The 22,009-nt window shown below is 43.6% G+C and overlaps 1 protein-coding gene across 1 annotated transcript in view; it reads right to left on the reverse strand.

The window, feature by feature from the left end:
- The window catches only part of LOC105680966 (voltage-dependent calcium channel type A subunit alpha-1-like), a 28,921-nt gene that overhangs the window by 5,542 nt on the left and 1,370 nt on the right, over positions 1 to 22,009 (reverse strand). The gene's annotated exons all lie outside the window — the stretch shown is intronic.

Raw genomic sequence — 22,009 nt, forward strand, 5'->3', positions numbered from 1 at the left:
TTTTTTTTTTTTTTTTTTTCTTTAAATTGGAGGATGGAAGCCGCTTCGAGGATGACAAATAATGCTGGAACGAAGATAAGGCGACGCGATGTGTCTCGCAAGAAGAATTGCTCGCAAAACAAATTGTAATACATCTGGAGAAACGAGACAACCTTTTTTCCCAATATGATAATTTTCCGTTCCAACGAAGGAGAGGGTGTATTACATCCGGAGATAGTTAGTCCTCCTACGTGTTTCGATTTTTCTATTTAAAACAAAAAATCTCATTATACTCGCGACGATCTAATACAGTTCGCGCAAGAGATACGACACAATAGGTGCATTCGCGGAAACATGCTAGAATTATCTAGTCATTGGTCCGTTATTTTCACCGCTATCCTGCTTCTTCTTCGTCCACGTTCCATACCCTTTCTCTCTTCTTCTCCTTCGCTTTGTCCCTACGCCGGCTCTATATTTCTCTCGCTAATAGGATTTAATTTTCCTTCTCTCCCGATCGTCGACCTCGTTGACTATTAACGGGCAAGAGGAAGATCTGCCGGTTGGAATCTCGTAGAATCCGTTCGTTTACCATCCTGTCGGTGCATCCGACACCTACGGAATGAACCCACCCATAGATCGGTGGAACACAAAGCGCGACGCACACCATTAATCTCTGCATGCGACAGAAAGTTTCTACGAAAGTCTGTCTCTATCGCGCGCGACACGGTCATCTCCTGGCTCGCGTAATTCAGCTCGGATTCCCGTCATCCGAAAAGAAACAAACGCAACGATCGCTGCAAGGAACGCGCGTAATTCCGCGGCGAACGTCGTAAGTTCGTGTCGGTGAATCTCGAACGGACACGCGTAAAGCAAAGCTGTTTCTTGAGACGCGTCACGCCAGGTGTCCACTAACGACGTATTATATAACGAGCGATATCTCCAGGATACGAGCGCGATACGCTGCGTTTTCACGCAAATTGATAAACAGCCTAACCCAACGAACAATCGAAGATAACGAAGACCGCCCAAAGATACTTGAAAATCGCTTTATACCTAGTCCTTGCGCGATATATGCTTTGATATTTGAGTAAATTTTATTTTTCTTAGCAGGATGGCTCTTGGATCGTATCGCGGATGGCTTGGAATCGTAAGAGAGATACGCGTCTGTCAGTGCAAGTAATGGAAGGAGAGTAAACTGTAATCCCTGCAAAACCATACTCGAGTACAAGAGTCAACAACGATGAAAAGATTTCCAGAGGGTAGACGCAAGAAACGAATTGCCGGAGAATCGATGTAGAAGAATGGGAAGCTTCCCGGTTTCTCGATGGATTCGCGATGGTCTTGTCTGCGCGGATGGGACGCGTTCAACACATCGGTATTCGAGAGTTTCGCACGCAGAACGAAATTAAGTGTCAGCGGCCGTGATAGTTTCCGGGATGTCGCGTCTCCTTTGGCACGATCGATTTCTTTTTCTCTTTTCTCTCCCTTCATTTTAATTTCCTCGCTTCCGATTATAATACACTGTCGATTGCAATATATAATCTAAAAGTTTAGCGCTATCGAGTTCCTTTTACGATCGCAATTTGGAACAACATTGCCGTCATTATTCATACGAGAAGATAGAAATGGATTCGCGGTCGTCGGGTTTCATACAGATACGCATAGAACAAAAATGGGAAAATATAATAATAAAATAAATAGTACGAGCGAGAAAGAACGACGACACTTTTTCGCGGAAACGACGATGCTAAACGAAATCACAGCGTTAAAAATATCCGGGTACTTTCGACTTAGCCCTCAATTTCCGGTGAAGTGGACTTTCATAAAGGCTTTTTTGATAAAATGAAACGTAGACGAGGACAGTTTTAATTTCGATAAAATCCACTTGGCTCTTCTACGAATTGGAGATACGCGTCGGTTCTAGAGAATGTTGATTTTCTTTGTACTCGGTTGGTCGTACGCAGCAAAACGCTCGAAAAACGAAACGATATTTCTTTCCTCTGTTACATGTACTCTAACGTGAAAGTGGAAATGTTCGTATTATATATTGTATCGTTGATATTTCGTTGATCGATACGTTGAGATTAATTCTTTTTTCGAACGTAATTTAACGAATGAAGTATTTCGTTGCTTAGCGATAAAAGCATCCGCCATAAGAACACTCGAAAACGAACAACGACAATATCGATTTTTCGCCCATGCGATACCACCTAGCTGCCGGTCGGTAATTCACACTCGTGCGTTTCTTTCGCTCGAAATTTTTGCTAGACCGCTGAAAGGGAAGCTGACGCTTTTATTGCGTTTCGTCGCGACCACTTTTATGGTTTTCATAAAACTAACAGAGATAGTGGATGAGAGTTTCCTATGAAAGGGAACATAAAACCATAAGATATTCGGGGAACCCGAGCACATTGGTACGTCGAGCGATTTTCGAGGAATAATCGCGAGGTAAAAGCGTCGTAGTACTTTTCGCGTACGACTCGTTTCCTCCGCTTGTTTTATATTTTTCCGCGTCGTAAACTTGTCCTGCAATGTTCGTATCACGAAGAGTCGAATAGGGTCTATAACGGAGAATCGAGGCGAGCGTTCCGCGTCGTCGCGTCGCGTCGATCCATCAAGAAATTCGTATTACATTCGAAGTATAAAGCACGGAAGATTAATGAAGTTTGACTAGTACGGATAAGGAATGCCATGACGCAGCTCGCACCACTTTGGCGCGCTTCCATGCAATTTGCAAGAGAGCAACAACGAATCGCGTCGCCATCCTCCATTGTAAATCCTTCGTACTTACGTACGTACGCTCCAGATCGTCCTATCGAAAGCTATAGGAGCCAAGTCGATCGCATCGCAGAACCGTCTCTCCGTTTAATTGCGGGAAAAATACGCGTTCTGCCAAGACGTCGGACGTTCTCGTTCGATCCGTGCGCCTTCTACGCGACGGAAAAGTCGCTGACGATGTTTCCTCGAATTCATTTTCCGCGGTCGATGGTCGAAGAAAAGGTTGGCGAAGGATTATTCCTCGTAACTATTTATCGAAGTACATAGTACCGGAAGAGCCATTTCCCATCCAGATTAGATCCAATGGCAATCGGATATATCGATCGTATCCTTCGTTACGAAGCGGATTCTTCGCCGAGTCGGAGGATCGTCGAGCTGCCGTGACACCGTTTAAAAATGTATATACGTCTGGAGCGCGTCGGTGTGGCAGCGAAACAGAAATTGATGGAGGGCGGTCGGTTCGATTGCGGTCTCGAGTTGTTCGCAGCAACTTCAAGTACGTTCAAATAGCCGAGGATTTTATCATCGACACCGATTCTTGCGAATATACGAGTGCCGCGGGACATATAGAAGTCGGACTGGTAGCCAGCGAGAGATTGGCAGCCTATTGTCGGATCGTATATGCAGACTTCAATCGGAAAAGCTATTTCCCGATCGGATTCTACGGGTACGGGCCGAACGAACGATCGAATCGAACGGTCAGTCGGTAGGAGCGCAGTGCGCCACTATTCTGCTATTAAATTGACTGACGCGGTCGAGCTTTCAAAGCTAACGCGCGATATCAGAGGGGAAAAAAATATATGAAATCCTGGAAGAAACACGAGGAGAATCCACTTTTCAGAGAAGCAGCCGAACAAACGGATCCTGCGTGGCATTCAGCCTACCGATCGATTTCGCATCGATGTACCTTTTATAGAGCCGACCGTACCCGGTAAATAGAACCGTCGCGCTTCTCTATTGTCCTTCGTTTTCCACGTTTTCGCTCCTCTTCTCGTTCCTCGTGGAAAATTCAAGGCACTCTAACGAATAGCAAACGGTCGGCTAACTCCTCCGTGTCAAAGGCTAATTGCAAATGAAAGCAATGAAAATCCGTGACGACCCAAATTTCCCGATTCCTTCTATTCCGAAATTATTTCCAGATCCCGATAGACGACGGAATTCTTCGATATCGAGACGTTTCCTCTCGAGTTAAACTACCACTTAATCGAGTTTACGTGCATCAAAGCTTCGCAACGATGGCCAGCTCGAATCTTGTCAAGTCGTGGAATCTCGGAGTAACTTCATTTTGTCCCCGGCCACCCTTTATCGCCTCGCTTTCAATAAACTTTCACCGCCTTTCTCGCTCGTTCGATTAACGCAAGAAATCGGTAAATATCAATTATCTCTTCGTACTTTACCGGTTCGACCTTTCGTTTTATCCGAACCAAAGCTTCGCTATTAGCTTATCGCACTTGCTGTCCATATCAATCGACATGTTCCACTATCGGTAGCCTAACGAACGGCGATAAAAGCGAAGAGCTATCGATCACCGTATCGCGCTTTTTAACCGTAATATTGTTCGCATTCGTCGAGATTGTGGTAATTTGCATTCGCGTCACACGATCCAACTATTACAACATAGGGGACAACGCTGTAAAAAGTGTCGTAAAAGCACAATATCCTTAGATGGTCTCCGAAGCGTAAAGAAATTACAACGCCATACCAACTTTTGTAAACTTTTTACGATAAGAAAAGCTACTCTCATTTCCAGGACGGCGTAAATAATAAAGCAATCACCGCTAGCTCGCTGCTAGGCGGCCAACTCTGATCACGATAAAACGCTCTTTTCTCTTTTCGCTTCTAATTTGCTTCGATCTTAAAATCGGTTCGCGTTTTAAGGACGATCGAAGTTTCTCTTTCGCTGTATCGTTACCTGTTCGACGATTTTCTTCCATTCCAGTCGGAATAATTAATCCTTAAAACGCACGATACAAAATTGCCAAGTTACCGATTCATGTTTTATAAAATCATAAAGAAAAACTATCCTTTGTACGGGCAGAACATGTAGAGCGTTAGTCGTACAACGTCGTTTAACGTTATTCTATATACGTGGAAGAAAATAGTAGCTACGATTGATACTAAGATATTCGAATTTTACCACGCAAAGATCGATAAAACAAGAAATAATCATGGACGTCGATACTTTATTTCCTGGCGAAATGAATTATACTTTATTAGGGTAATAGATCGAACGTGTATATTTGGAATACATAATTTATTAATATAGTAACGCGTGTAGGGTAGGTGTACGAAAGACCGACGTTCCATCGTATTTGTATAATGTTGGAAATATCTAGCAACGTAATATCGTTGGTATTACGCCAGGGACAAGACACGCGTTTATGAATTACCTTGTGTACAACAGTCTGCGATCGAGGGGTGAAACCGACTAGTAATCGCGTCGAAAGTAAACGAATTTCCATAACGGGCGTGTAACGTGGCAGGTTGCTCGAGTACGTTGATGCCACGTATCCAGCGAGTGAAACGAAAAGTGGCAGGAACGCTGAACAATTCCATTACGCGGCGGCCGGAACCTTCGTTCCCGAGATATTATTGACACGAGCAAAGGCGATTGGAAATAGCATAGGTGGTAAGAGGTATTATGGCCGCGTAACATCCACACGCTTTCCAACGATAAGCGTGGAGAGGTCGAGACGCTCCGCTTTCACGCCGAGGCGAGGGTTTCGTTCCCTGCCATTTCCTATACCTTTCGTTACCAGACCATCGCGAATAATCGACCGAGAGTCGCGTTAGACCGCCAACCACCGTTAGAGCGCGATTAAACGCATTTGCATGGCCACGTTGTCGCGCAGTTTCGTGAAATTCCCTGCTCTTCTTCGCTTCTCAAAACCTGTCCAAAACGTTTGAACGTCTCAAAGTTAGTTGCCGAAGTTATCGAAAAGAATAGTTAATCGTCAAATATCAGTCTGTTATTTTATATACGCTGTCGTCGTTGCTTTGAGATCGCGAAAACTGACGAATAAAGCTAGGCGATGATTACAAACGAGGTATTATATCGGTGACGGGATTTACGGCAGCGAACGCTCCAATCGATCGTTCCTAACGCAATAACGAACTATAATATTATTCTCCCGCATTTGACTCCTTCTAAATTCCTCCCTTCTCCTTCGAACTAAAAATTTCGCAATCTTCGATTCAGCACACGATCGGAAAAATTGATAATTCTTAGTCGATCGTGTTAGAATTTAATCTCGAAATTAAGATTAATAATCTGTGGAAGACACGATGTTTGTGTTGAAATAATATTAGGTGATATTTATTAAACAAAAATTACAGTGGAACGTTGACAGTTGGCTAGTTATTCCCAGACTGACTTGACTTAGCGACCCATGGCCCCTGAAGAGATTTCGCACCCCACTCTCTGTAACGGTAACGAGTGTGACCTGTGTAGATGCTGTGTGGCGACACGTGCCACGGAACCTTCCAGCAGCTTCGCGATACAAAGCGCCACGCCGTCAAAGCGCGACACCGACGTGCCCAATGTGTCATTCATATCCTTACGCTTCTTCCGCCGAATTCTCGGAAGAGCAAGCACGCGCCAGCCACCGTGGTACATCTAACGAACGCACGCTAATGGGAATATCGCCGGGCAACGAAGGGAAGAATCCGTTCGATCGATCGATCGATATCGTTGTATACCAACAAATCGTAAACGGTTTCTCGTTATCGAATCGCATCGGTGTTCCACGGTACAGTCAGACAAGCGACTGGTCGAATAACCAAAGCGCTGGAACTTCGGCACGCGTGGTTCGAGAAGGAATCACGGTATCGTGGAAATTTCATAAATTAGAAAACCCCTCGACAAAGCGAGTTCCGGGCGTGTTTAATCGTCCTGTTTGCAAAACCCGTTAGATGCGAAATTAATCGCGTTGCCGGGGCAACGGTGCCTAACGAATTTAATGCTCCATAAGCGGCGAGTTAAATTACACGGCTGTATTCTTCTTGATTTCAAGCTGAATAAAACGTGGCCCTTCGAGGCAAACTGCACAGCGCGCCGAGTTACGTCTCTCAAATTGCTTCGCGAAAGGGAATCGACGCGAAATTTCCACGGTGGCCTGGCATTTCGAAAAAATCTGCACACTGTGTTTACGCGAGATTCGCTGCGCGATCGATCCTTGTTCACAGGACCACAGCGTTTAAATATTAACGGTCGACACGTTTTTCACCGTGATCGATCCTCTGCATCGTGTAAAATAATTAAATTGGCAAACGAGATCCAATTGAAAACTGCTGCTCTGAGAAATCGAGAAACAATCACGATCGAACCAGTTCGTTTACGATATAATTGGATAAACGAACGATCCGGACCTTGCGATTCTACAGTTTCGCTCTACGAATTTACGATTACAACGAGACAGGAAAAACGATCTTTGGCTGGATTTACGATCGATCGATCAAAAATATCGAACGTCTGCCGATGTTCGTCGATATCGAAGGTTGTTCGGAACTCGCAGTGTCGTGGAATTAGCTATGCGAAGCATGGTGGAAAATTAGCTTATCTCCTGCTGTGAAACGCGCAACAAAAATACCCGGTACAAGGTGTTTCGATGAAAACGCTTTTCACAGGAGAGAAAGCTTGCAGAGTTGTGAAACTCGGTACTAGTCCGATCTTAAATATCTCGCAGAAATGAAAGATCCGTTGCAAAGTAACTAGAATTCCAACTACTACTCGTTTCGTATATCGTATTCAGGAAAATAAATATCTGCCGGAAGAAGTACGCACAAAGCTCGAGATTTAATATTCAAATATGCGGAAAGTCTAGCTTCTTGTCGAAAATTAAGGATAACATGGCAGGGTATGATCGGCAGAATAATTAAGAAAATTTTCCAAACAGCGTCTATGCTCGACCGATCGGTGCTACTTCGAGCACGAAATTTCCGGGCGACACGGTAGCTGAGAGAAAAATGTCGAGCGTAAAAGCGGAAGGAAACGAGCCGACCGACACAAGCGGATCGCCACATGCAGTTTATCGGATTTTTTATTACGTTACCGAGACCGGGATCCAATGGGACGAAGGCGTACGACAAGGTCCGACAACAAGACTGGACGCGGACAGACTTCGAAAATTGTCGGTTTAGCCGATACACAAATTTTCAAGCAGTCGGAAAACGAGACAGATGTATCGGCATCCTGTTGCTTCGCTGCATCCATATCACCGTCGATGGGAAACGATGCGTGGTGGTTGTGCGTTCGCGACAACGCTCGTCTCCCTCTCTCTTTACCTCTGCCGCAATCAGCCAGTCAAATATCGCCCGATCGATAGTGTCTGGGTCAAAATAACAAGCACCTCCGATGCTCGCGAACGAGCGGCACCAAGAATCCGAGTATGATTAAAGACTATACTCGACCACCCAATGCGCGATGGGGTCGTTATTCCATTTCATCTCCGCGGTTCATTATAGTAATTGCTTTCTTGTAATTGTATAGTAATGGTTGGCTTGCTTTTCTTGACGATACTCGTATACGTATGTAAGGAAACATCCTTTGACAGAGTATCGACGATACGATGTTCCAATCATGTTGGAAAACATATGTTATACAAACGCTATGTATCGTGTCGTTGAGGCTCTTCCATTTAACATCAGGACGACGCGAAATCGCTGCAGGAGGATGGTTTTTGGAGAATTATAGGTTTAAAAAATTGATTCAACAATCGCGATGGTGCGCTACTGGTTGCGTAACGTTCCACCAAAGATTGGTTTGTTTAAAAATTGATCGATTCTCGATAAACTACTTTCACGAGATCGCATTAACACGTTTACGTTGAAATAGTTTTATTGGATCGAGCAACAACTGCGCAAACTATATTTTGTACGTCAGAACGGTAAAGAATGGAATAGAGCGAAACATCGAAGGGTGAAAATTTAACGCGTAATATCGTTTGGCGCGGAACAAATTCTCGGATGAGTATCGACTTCGGCTTGACGCAGCAAGCTTGCAACACTTAAAAAGTAAAGCCGGCACGACACGCAAATTTGACTAATTATAAAGTTAGCTTATGAACGTCATCCTAGTTATTATAATTTTGGCAATGATGGTTTCGTAACGAGGTACGAGGCATAATTGCGTTTGACGCGACTTTGCAAAATGAGTTGGGAAATGCGATTAAAAACGTTGCCTGCATGTAGCTTGATAAATTACGGAGCTGAATAGATAGGCGCGAATGCGTGTGGCGCAGCGTACAATTAAAATGTAGCTTAAAGCGAAAGGGTCGATACTCCGTGCACTCATCAAAATCAAATTAAAGTTTATTATCGTTCATCCACCTCGTGCTATCGATTCGTCGGAATATTTTAGTCAAGTTCTTCGAAAGAGAAAACGATAAGGAAGCGATGAAACGGGACATCTATACTCGTTTCAGCGGTTCCTTTAATTAACAGAAGTTACTACTCGTTAAAATTCGTTCGTGTCGGAAAGCCCGAGCGTCTTCCAACTCTTTCACGAACTTGAATCTACATCGTCGAAACTATGGGGACGGAGAAACGAAAATATAACGAGAATAAAAACGGAATAACAGAATTATTTTTGTCCCTACCTCCTTTAACTTCCCTTCGCTTTATATTTTACCCAACACCTTCTTTCTTTTAACGTTTATTTAGCAGCCGCGTTTCAAAATATAAATTTACATGAACATTCGCTTGCGCGACGGAAGATTTCTCGCGATATGGAAAACGATTCTCGTATCTTTCGCCTGGTTTATTGAAAACGAAGACGCCAACTTTTCTTCCTGTTCTCTTCTGCTCGCGTACGAAGAGCGACAAAACTTAGACGGAAGTTCGTTCGTGTCACTTTTCACGAAACGAAAGTCGACGAAAGATATTCTTCCCGCCATTATTATTCTCAAAGTTGGGGGAGGTTTATTGAAAAAGAGAAAAAAGAGAAAAACAAGGAAAGAAAGGGAACTGGAGTTGTGACAATCGTGACTCTTTCATGTTCGAAAAGTCAGAAACACAGAAGTAAATTACGCGATCTTATCAACGATGTAGGTAATTCGAATAATCCTTCGGGGGAAGAATGGAACGCGAGATAAAGTATACCAGAACTTTCCGTAGCTTAATTGCTTTCGACGAAGAACGAAAAAGACCGGTAAAGATCGATCGAAGATAAATAAAGATGTAAAGAATATAAAGATAAAGAATAAAGCGTTCTAGGCAAATTGAATGGAATCACGGCAACGATACAAGACGCTAACACGAAGCGAGTCGAAATTACCCTTAATTTTTATTCATTCACAGACGCTTACAGCGATTTATCGCCGCACCGTGAGAAATACTTGCAGCCGAAACGTTTTGTCATGAACTGTGATGGAGGAACGTGACCAGCATTTCCAAGTAATTTACTAAAAATGTAAGACACGGCCGCTTGTCACGGATTCTTCGAGAAAAAAAAAAAGAATTCATTCGCAATAACAGCAAATTTCGTATATCTCTGACAGTGAAATTTTATTGGGAAAATTTCATTTGGAAAATTTCGTTTCGTTGTTTGGTCTCTCAGGCTTCCAGGAGAATAGGTAAATCCAATACGGATCGGCAAGTAGTACGAGCAAAGTACAAGTCAGACCCGACGTGAGGTATATTTAACGACTCCGCGTATCGATTTTTCTTATCTAAACGATTCCTTATCGTCGGTCTATATGTAGAGAATAACGAAGGGATGCGTTTCGTTTCATATACAAAAAATTGTGTTCGATACCAGTATCGAAAAGTCGAATAACCGATACGAAGAGAAAGAGTGGTCGTTGTATCCAAACAGACAATGGAGGAACGATTCTCTTAATAAAAATAAAAGTGTATATCTCCTATCAAGATATCGCTGTACCCATTACGTCGGGAATAATATCGCCAAGGTAATTGATCATTTTCCAAGACTTAGGTTGAAATTACTCGAAGAATATCCTAGTCGGGATTACAAAAATGGAGCAAAAGATTACGCAAGATTAAATGGATTTCGAGGTCCTGCCAATTCCCCGCTAGATTGCTGGTTTCTTCCTTTTTTTTTTTTTTTTTTTGTCGAATCGATACTTTCTATTAAAATTTTATAACTTGGCTCCGAGAGATATTAAACATCGTACTTCCATTCAAGACTCTCTATATATAAAGTTTCACCGTTACTTTTGCCGTTGTACATGCGATCGGAAGATCAGGATCCGAGCAAACTGTTAATAAACGAGTGGAAGCAAGATCATCGATTAGAAACGGCGTGATACGCGAGTCTCGTGTCCGCTACTGGTAATTAGTAGCTGCGGTAGACCTCTTACTCGAAATCACGATCATCGACGATTTATTCGACGATAAAGTTTCGCGCTACGCGAAATCAAGTCGATCGATGACAGAAATTTTAATTAAGCGCAAAGTACGTTGAAACGAGACCTAGACGAAGAACTTTTTAATTACGTGTTATGCTCGTAGAGAGCTAAACCGATAGAAGGTATTTCCATGCAATTTATAGGTAGATTTAGCGCGTTCGAAGGAAAGATTCAAAGTAGGCTACGTTTGACATCTTTACAACAATGATTACAAAGAGCCGTGAATCATTCGCGCAACCTCGAAAGGTGCAACGAGTTCGCGTTTAACACGCAAACGTGCGACCAATAGCAAATACGATCGTTACCGTTATTTACAGGAAAATTGTCCATCAACCTGACTGCCCTATATGCAGAAATAGTTCGTGATTTCGTTGCTTTTCTTTCGTAATTCGCGTGACTAATCGTTCGTTGATTCCACTGCATTTAATTGGCCGATCGACAGAGTTCGCGTGAATCGCACATTGAAATTCAATTAAATCAACGCGTTATTAAAGTAGCGTGTTGGAAAATCTCGCGAACTTCAACTTGGCTAAAGACTGAAAAAGCACGATCGAACTTTTTAATTTAAACGTATCGAGTGTCTCGGCGAAATTCAGTCAAGATTTCTTCTAAGAAGTTATCTTATCCAAAGAAAGCCACCTTCCCTACAATTTCCTGGAGTACAGGTAATCGCGAAAAACCATCCCTTTTCATTGTCCGTGTTACCGTCGATGCGCGTTTCGTTTTATCACGGGAGATTCGTCATCCGATAAAACCGAATTAATGGAGTCCCTCGCCTAAAAGGAGGATCATTTAGCAAAAGTGACGCGATCCCGACGTTCTCCAGACGTAAGAATCCATCTTTATTGGACACTGTACGAAGAAACTCGCCTTTCGTCGTTCGAGTAGTCCTTTAATTAAACGAGGCAGAGTGTCCGCCGTTGAAGTTAATTTTCTTTCTTTAAGCGGATTATCGAGTAACTTTGCAAATTGCGGTAGACCTTAAATTCCGTCGCGTTAACGATATTTAACAGATCTGGCGACGAGAACGAAAATGAATTTCGACGCGGCCTCTAGGAAATGGGTTCGCGCGACCGGAGCAAAGGACCTTCGTTTAACGATCGCTGCACACGCCGATACACGTGGCAAATTTGCATGGAAAGCCTGTTGCGTAGGTAACGGACAATTTTCGCTCGTAACGTGGTTACCGCGTTATCGGAGAATCACAACGCGCAACGTTAATGCCCAAAGAAATAAATCTCGTCCAACTAGAAAACGATGAAACGTATTTCGTATTCCTGTAATTTATCCTGTAATTTAACGCGTATATCGCGCTCGCGATAATTAACGACGATTCCTTCGATCGTACATTTAAATACGTCGCGGAAGCTCGATACGATTCGGGTTAAAACGAGGAGACAGAACTAAGCCTAGCAACAGGTGGAGCCGGCGATTCTAGCTCGTTGCAGACCAACGGGCGCAAACGAGCCCGCGAGTAATCGATAGTAATTATCCACTCGCTCTTGCACGTAAATATCCTCGAAAACAAGCTTCGCTGTTCCTGCTCCTCTTCGTACCAATCGGGCTACTTGAACGCGTCGCTCTGACTACAACGGAAGAATATCAATTTATCACCTTACACCCTCGTACCCTCGGTTCACCTTCGATCGACGTTCTCCGGCTAACCCTAAACGATACGTTGAATTTCAAACGAAAAAAAAAGGGAAGAAGATACGGAAAACCTGATCATCGACTCGATCGGCGAACGATATATTAAATTAGATCGTTTGGCGGGCATTTTAAGCGTCATCGCCAAAGTAACGAACCAGTCTTCGGCGAACGAACGAACGAGACGCTCGATAAGAAGCAAATATCGTACGATTTGTCTCGTGAGGGCGAACGAGAACGTCCACTCGATATCGTTTTCACAAAGTTCGTGTCTTTTTGTAAAGAGGAAAGGTATAAAGCCCTCCGATCGAGTTTCCATTCGCGTATCTCTAGAAACGAACGACACGTTCAATTTTCTTCGAACGAAAATAAACTGACCCGAGAGTTCCTCCATCAAAAATCATTATATCTCGTCTTTCCTGTCTCGGAATAACGAGACTACGTAACTGTCACGTAAACTTAAGGGTTGGTTGATGAAATAAAATAGCTGAGTCGTAACACAACTATTACTTTTGTTTTAATTAAACTTTATTACGAATTCAGCGATCACAACGTAATACACACTGAATTAACATAAATCACAATTCACTCCAACCACGTTATGTAAGACTTAGATACATTGATACGTTAAGTACGCGACTGTTACAAGGGTAGAGACCGGTAAAGATACGTTGACTATTCTAAGGATACTGATGGATGTCTGAGGAAGGCTAGGGGTGGGTGTGTCTAAGGACACGAGACTATCGGATTTGTTGATGACAATTTTGATTAAGGAAGCGAGAGTAGTAGACACCGTCTCCGATTGGATAGTAAGACGGTTGGTGGACCAGGAAGGGTTTTAGCCGCCCTCGTTAGGCGCCCTCGTGAGAAAGTTGCTAACGGAACATACCACGTGCGAAGAAAAGCAACTTTCTAGGCTAACACGTGGTAGACAATAAACGTAGAAGGAAATCTAAGACAAGAGATACTCGCTTGGTTCGAAGGACCGTAACTACGAAAATTCCAAGACCCCTGGTGGGTACTTGAGACTATCGAGGGTACGCGCCAAGGATGTGCAGACATGGTCTGGTCTCTGATGCGAATTGACGTTACATAACCATCGGTTCGACCATCGGCCCCATGCCGAACGAAATCCCAATTATCGAATACGTTATTCGTTGACTTTTTCTCGACGAAGAGCTCGAAATTCCACGAAGTAATTTTACTATTCCAAGCGATTCGCATCTTCCGAACTGACTCGACTTGCGCGCTTCTAGAATTCCCTGCACGCTGAGACTGAAAGGTTGATAACGATCCTTAGAGTTCCGATACGCTTGCCTGAATATAAAACGATCCGGTCTAAAGGAAGATAAAAATAGTGCCTGGTACGCTTCGCTTACTTCGACGCGGTAATTCTTGGTATTATATTTCAATTATATCTTCTACTCGATCAGATCTGGATCGAATCCGTATTGTCCGGATAAACCGACTGTTACGTCGGGCGACACTCTACCTAGACCAGGCCACACACCGCGGGCAACATGGGAACCAGATGTCCGCTAATCCTTACTGCGTACACTCAATAGTCTTAAGGACCCATAGTAAATCTGAGGAATTCGCTAGCCAAGGTCCTTCAGACCGGACAAATATCTTTTTTTCTAAATCATTTTCCAAAGATTGTCGTCTACTACGGCTTGACACGGGAAAGTTAGTTTTTCTCGCGTACGATGCTTTCCACTAGCAACTTTCTATCGAGGACGACTAAGACCCTTCCTAGTCCACCAACCTTCGTTTATCCAATCAGAAGCGATGTATACTGCCCTCGCTTTCCTGACCAAAAATGTCATGAACAAATCCGATGGTCTCGTGCGCTGGACACACCCATCGCTAGCTTTCCTCCGACACAGCATCGGCGCTGTAATTTACTTGTTCTTCGACGTTAGAATATTTAACATGTCAGTACCGGGTTAGTCTCCCTTATTGCTACGTCGACTATAACAAAAAACTCAAAGAGCCTTGCTCGATCAACAACGAATATCGTGCCAGTGTATCGCATCTCTATACGCTAAATCATCGTCGACGATATATATCATAAACAACGGTGTAACTTAAGTGTTAAAAATATAAATTTTACAGCCCTGTTAATCGCAGTGTTATACCCTCTCAAACTCGTGGTGTCGATTCTTATAATCGTAACGGGAATTTACGACTCCCATTGACGTGTTTTCTCGCGATTGCGTCTCCCCGCGATTGGTCGAAAATACACTGACAAATACATACGTTAAGGAATAGAGCTGGATATAACTGTTCCAATTCGTTGCCACTATTTGTGGAAGGACAGCGAGCGCGTTTCGAATCCGCGTGCGGGTTAAAGGTTAAAAAGACGTTGCGGTGAGTACGCGTACAGGCGAAACGAGAGAACGAAAACTGTTTTCAAGTCGAAATAAATTTAATTAGTACCGTGTCTCCGCTCCGTGAAATAGTTGGCGAATAAAAATCTGCTAAAATACGACGCCGGTATATAAAGTCGAATTATCGATCTCATCACCGCGAGCGAAACTTCTCAACCGTGCTAACGAGTTCCGGGGTGCAAAACGATGCTATAGCGGAATATCCGGTTACGTCGGATATAACCGTTTAACTCGGTCATACGGAATGTTTCGTAACCTAGAGGCTGCTTCACTTTCGCGGATTATGTTAATATCGATTTTTACTATAACGAAGAAACGATGGAAGATCGAGAAAAAGGATCGAAAACGGGTGGACACCGTGGAGAGACGCGTACTTTCGGTGAACGATTCGAGAAAACGGAGGACTAGAAGAGGGAAGACAAAGGTTAGCAGAGAAAAGCTTAGAGCATATCGCGTAGCACGCAGAGAGGGAGCTGCGGCTACTTCGTGGCTTAAAATGGCAAGGCTCCCTTTGGACATACGATGGAAACTGCATAGTGGCTTTGTGGAGGGACGTTAAATTCGCCGAACCTAATGGAGTCGAACGAAGGCGATGTTTGCGCATGGAACGCTTCCAGTAATGAAACCTTTGACAGGAAAAGCTTCGCCACGAAATAGAACGGTGAAAGGCATACATCTGCTAAATTACTATGATACAATTACGCGAATCACACACGGGGTAAATCACACTGACCTGTACGGAGCCGAACGATGTTCCAGCTCTGCGAGGGAATCGACAGAGAGAACTGGAATCCAGTGATACGATTAAATTAATTAAACGAACAATAGTGAAAAAAAAATCTGTACCGGATATGAAATTCAGACCTGGATATGGAATCCCTACTGATCCCGGGCGAAACGAGCCCAGCAGGTAGGTATTGATTTTTCTTAATTATACTAGCGAATGTTGGCTTTAGGCTTCGCGTTAACTCGATAAAACTAACGGTGTCCTTTTACCAGAAATTACACTCGACAATACGATCGACGAGTTAAAGCGAAAATTTCGGTCGCGTGACGCGAAACGATAGCAGGCTACCTGCGTATGTTACACTGTTCGCGACGTATTCGTGAAACACATAGAATATAATTCCACGAGAGAGAGAAAAGGAAAGGGGGAGAGAAGAAGAGAACGATGGAGAGGGCGGAGAGATTGGAGAAGGAGAGAGAGAGAGAGGGAGAGAGAGAGAGAGAAAGAGGAAATTGCGAATCGCATTCGTCAAAGGAGTTCGGTCAACAAGGTTCAATAAGGAACTAATTTATAGATAAAAGCGGAAAGAACTTCTTCCGTGAAGCAAAGCGCGGGCAAAAGGAGGAAAAGGAAAATACACAACGGGGTTTCCGTATGCCAGAAGACGATGTCGAAAGAACGGTCGGTAGTCTTCTATCAGCGGTCGTTCGGCTTTCGCGTCAATATCCGTGAAAAAGCACGGGGATTAAACGAGCGAAAACTCTTTATAACGCGTTTAAGACGAAGCATAGACTTTGTACCGCAAGACGTGCAAAGCTAAAGAACGTTGTCGCGAGGGTGTGCTCGTTTGCTTTAACTAGTCCCGGAAATTTTCGCGAGAAAGGAATCTGCAGCTCGAACAGCTATTTTCGGCATCGAGTTGTTGCCCGGAAGGCAAACTAAAACGCTCGTCAACCGTCGACTTTTCTCTCGAAATATTCAGCCCTTCGAACGCGCGTATCGTCGATACGTGACCGATTACCGTGAAACGGTTGAATATATTCGCGCGCATAGTCAATTGATATCGCGAGCTACGTATCGCGTCGCGACAAACACAAAACTACGCGGGGTAAACGGTAACGACTAAATCGATACAAAAATCAATATATCCAGGTGAAGCAGCGGCTGGGCGGGCGAACATCGCGTACAGTCCGGTCGTGGTTCCCAGGGAATGCAACAAGTCGCAGGCTCCCGCGATCCGGACAGGAGAGAACCCAATTGCCTCGGGCATACCGTGTCGCTGCGCTTTTCTCCGCTCCACGGATTCCTATCCTTCCATTGTGATCTCTTTTCTATAACGTCGTACGATCGAAAAATTTCGAGACCCTGTTCCGTCTAACAACTATGCGGTCGTGTCTCGACTGCTTTAAAATAGCCACATTGTCGTTGACAGCTCACGGTGAAACGATTCCTGTTCCCAATAAATCTATCGCCAACTTTATTCTTAGAGGAACATCGCCTTATAGAATCACGAAACTATGCAAGATTTATATGGATGATAGAAGTTTTAACATGCATGTAGCGACAGCGACGGAAAACTTGGATCCCCGGGGAGAAATTGAAAAGAGAATGATGGATCATTGGGAGGATTGGGCTTTTCGGCCGAACGAAAAAGAACGAAACGCGTAAACGAGTGGCGCCAGGCGAAACCGGAAGGACGCGTGGATCGCAAACTCGGATTCAGGGGCTGTACGAGCGAACAGTGTCGAATCTGGACTCCCAGGCTCCGTCGATCGATGCCCGGGGCGCGCTGCTATATATAACCATCCCTGCTCTCTCTGCCTCCCTCTCTTTCTCTTATCCTCCTACACAGCCCTCGGTCTCTCTCCTTCGCCTAGGTTTTCAACCTATGCCACCCTTCGACATAGGACCTGTACCGCTCAGCCCTGCCACCTGGTTTCTCTACAACCAGCGAGCTCCCTTCGAAATTTACCTCCTCGCCATCCTTTACTTCCTTTTTGCCTTTCTCTTTGCATATACCTCGTCGTTACAGAATCAAACACGTTGTCCTTTGGACGAATGCAAGTTTTACGCGTTATTTCTTTAAATGTATCTCTGCCGGTTGTTACACGCATTTTCCAGTCCTTTCGATATCGATTTAAAGAGCGATACGACGAATAGATGGAAATTACGGTATCAAAGCCTCTGGTTTCTCTACGGATGGAAGATTAATTCTCGATCGAATTGCCTAGAGATAAGCCGGATTGTCCCTAATTACCAATGCCGAATGAACCGATATCATACCGGTAGCAAACAATTTACGCAACGCGCGAGTCCCATTGCACGCGATTCAAAGCGATTCAAAGCGATTCAAAGACTAAGTTATCCAACGTCCTACCCTTCGAAAACCTTTCGACGAATGCTGCTGGTATTCGAAACGACCAACCAGCTAAATTAGCACGCTACCGACATAAGGTTATCCTAGAACGAAGGACGCATCCTACTCTCATAGTAATCCGCTTGGAGACCAACGCGCAATTTTCAGAATTACGCGTGCACCTTCTAACGTCCAAGCTTCTTTTTAAATAATTTTACGTACGTGTAGATTATCGTACGTGCACGTCCGCTGATTAATTACGCTAATTCGAAGAATCTGCGAATTTTTTACCTTCGTTTTCTTCGAGCAAGAAACGCACGTTTGATCGGTCCAACTGGAAAGTTGGGATCGTATTCGACTGTGGACGACGACGCAGCGAAAAGACAGAACTAGAATAGAGAATTAGAATTTTGTAGCGACAATATCTGAAACTATCAGGTATCAAAGAGTTGATTAGAATGTCTGGGCAGCCTTACAATTGCCAATGTGGTTGTATAGATTCGTGGCTCTACGGGCGAGTATAATTTCCCATGTAACGGGTGCACGGAAGCACGAGCAACCTTTTAACCGTGATTTCAACAATATACCAGGAATAAAAACAGCCGCCGTTTTCTTTGCATTAAAACTTCTGTTTGTCGAAGTTTCGTTTAAAAATGCATGAAATATCAACGCCTCCTCTACCTGCCCGGATTTCTTTGCACTTTTGTTCGTCGGTTGCCTCTACTAACGCGTCGTTCTTTGTTTTATTAACTAAGTTCGTTCCGACTATGCCCCGCGAGAGAAGCAGAAGCTTGAAAATACAACGGGGACAACGTGATCGTCCATTTGCATCGAACGATTGGCAGAACGGTATTTAGATGTCCATTACGATAGAGTGCGTCGTCGTATCAATCGTAATACGGTCAATACGAAATCGATGAAACTCGACAAAGTCGCGACTCGCATGAAAATGGAATTTTTTATTGCTTTCGAAAGGTCGTAAAGAGAAACGTCTATTCTTTCTTGGCACCCTATCGACTTTGCGTCTACATGGAAACTACGATGTTCGTATTAAGCTGCCGCTTGATCCAATCAATCTCGAACACACAGTGCTATAATACACATATAATACAGGTATCTCGTTCGTGTACGATGAAAGGCCAACGAATCGTAACCGTTACGAAGAACCTTTCGAGTGATCGATGTAACTGTCGTCCGTGTGTTTTTCCGCTTTTGACACGTCGATAGCAAGAACACGAAAAACAAAAGATAAACGCAACAGTTTGCGTGTGAAACTTAGACAGGAAAGGGCGAAATAGAAAAGCCGATAGGAAAGTACAATTAGTTTCCACCGCGTGTGAAACTTTCGTTTCAATTTCATGCGGGACAATTTTTCGAGGGTCGCGCGCGTTCTCTATCCGCTTATCCTTCGATCGCGCCCTATCGGCCATCTAAATAGGCCGAGAAATGAGAAAACGACCAGGTCAAAAATTAGGACGGAATTCGTCTACGATGATCTTTATTTAGACTGGATTCGTACACTTTGTCGAGGTCGTTTCGATTATCGGAGAAGATCTCCGTGTTAACGGACGAACACCTCGTCGCTACCGAATGTTCAAGACAAATTATATGTGCATGCTTTGGTGCTTTACACGACGAAAGAGAAGAGAAGATCGCAATCACGGGAAAAAGGCTTCGACTCTCGCGTGCACGCATTCTTCGAACAATTTTTTCCTATGACTTTCTTACTTTCTTATCTACTGACTTGAGATAGTATACCTCGAGTTTTTTAATGACCACGCTCTGCAAACGCGACGTTTTTCATATGCACTTCGTGCTTCGTACGATTTACGAATAAAGACCCTTCAATTTCGATTTACCATGGCTCGTGATAATAATACATATGGAAGGACGATTAAACGGGTATTGAATAATATATTTGTAATTGCGATAAATCCCGATAAACCGCGATAAATTGCGAAACAAAGGACAAAGGCGTTAAGAGATACGTTAGAATTTAGTCTTAAAGTTAAGATAAATGATCTGTGGAAGACACGATGTTTATGTTGAAATAATATTAGGTGATATTTATTAAACAGAATTACAGAACCAAATGTATTTAAAATATAAGTGAATGATACGGTATAATTAACAAAGTGTGCAGGCGTAGAATTTATGGATCGTTGACAGTTGGCCAGTTACTCTCAGACTGACAGTACGTGGCGACCCATGGTCCCTTAAAAGATTTTCAACCCCACTCTCTATACGGTAGCGAGTATCACCTGTGTAAATGTCCTGTTCAAATGCCCGTGTACGTGCCTGTATAAGATTAATATCGTTGTATTTCAACAAGATAATATCGCGAAGTAAGTCTTCTTGAGTCATCGCACACCAAACGAAACGCGACTGATCGCGTTCCAAAGTGCAGGAAGACTAAATTAGTTTCGTCGATCGACTCCGTACGGCAAGCAACGGACCACGCAACGTACCTTACGGTTCTTTTAAGAAGCTTATTCTTGAATTTCGAATCTTAAACGCCGGATACCCGGAAAAAATTGATAAATTTTCGAGCCTTCGGGAGCCGTGCGAGGTAAATACGGTATAAATATTTAATTTTCAAAACGTCAAAGCACGTTGGCAAACTAAGGTTCCGTGTAAAATATCGACATAGAATCGAAACAATCCTTTCAATGCGTGATTTTCGAAAACGTATGCGACAGAGACGAAGACACGACGACGTGACATTTCCTCGATCGAAAAGCAGTTTCGTCCTACCCCCCCGACAGATCGTCATAAGGTAGCTTTGACATTTGCTGTGGGTTACGAACACGTATACTCCTTTTGTTCCGCTATAGTAATATTCACATTTCCACCGCGGAATCGCATAAAACTTTTTACAAAGAAGCTAATGACTTTGTTCCAACATCAACCGTGACTTTCTTTCGTCTGTGTACGCGTGTATGACGTTCTATCGCATCTTTGTCGAGCGTTTATTTAAAGCGAACAGAGGGCGCAAAAATTTATTGCGACTTTAAACGGAAATCGCAGCAAAGAAAAACGATTCAACGCGGGTAACTGTTATTTCGATATTCGCTTTCGATATTATTTAGTTCTACGTGTACGCCGAAAGCGATAAAACATTTTTTCTACCGCATATTCCACGATTCTTTCGTTAAATCGTCGAAAAAAGATTTTCAAGCGACAGTCTTTTTTTTTAAATCTGCGTAAAAGACACACGCTGTCGAGGCTTGTTCGCATCCAATATATTCTTATTTAAATATTCTATCAAAGAAAGTATCGAAAGTATCGTGAGCTCACGAAGGAAGTAAAATCGTTTAAAAAATTTCTGCTTCTCTTAAATGCTTCGTCACCACTACGGACAAGGTCACCGATGCTACGTTTGTACGAATTATCCCGAGGCAAAACATCGTTCGTACGACGAGAAAGAAATATTCCGTGTGTTTGTTTATTTGGGCGAGAGCTGTAACTGCAAAAAAAGGAAACAAACTCGCGAGATATCTCGACCATGGTAGCGAAACGGGTAAGGGTAACGTTTCTGTCTACGTGGAGAGCGACGATCGTAACAGTTACGAATTTCTTAATACGAGATACAAATAGAGAAAGAAAAATTTGCGTCGAGCAAAGCTGCGGTTTGTCGAACGTGTTCGCAATTCGAACAAATCCCTGGCGTGTTTGACACTGCTGGTGTTTTCGCTATCACCGTCTCTTTTCCTTTTCTCTCGTCTCGTGTTTCATCGCTCGGATCAGATATCTCTCCTTTACGGTT

The sequence above is a fragment of the Bombus impatiens genome, unplaced genomic scaffold (assembly GCF_000188095.3).
Source record: "Bombus impatiens unplaced genomic scaffold, BIMP_2.2 scf_0478, whole genome shotgun sequence".
Taxonomy (NCBI): Eukaryota; Metazoa; Arthropoda; class Insecta; order Hymenoptera; family Apidae; genus Bombus; species Bombus impatiens.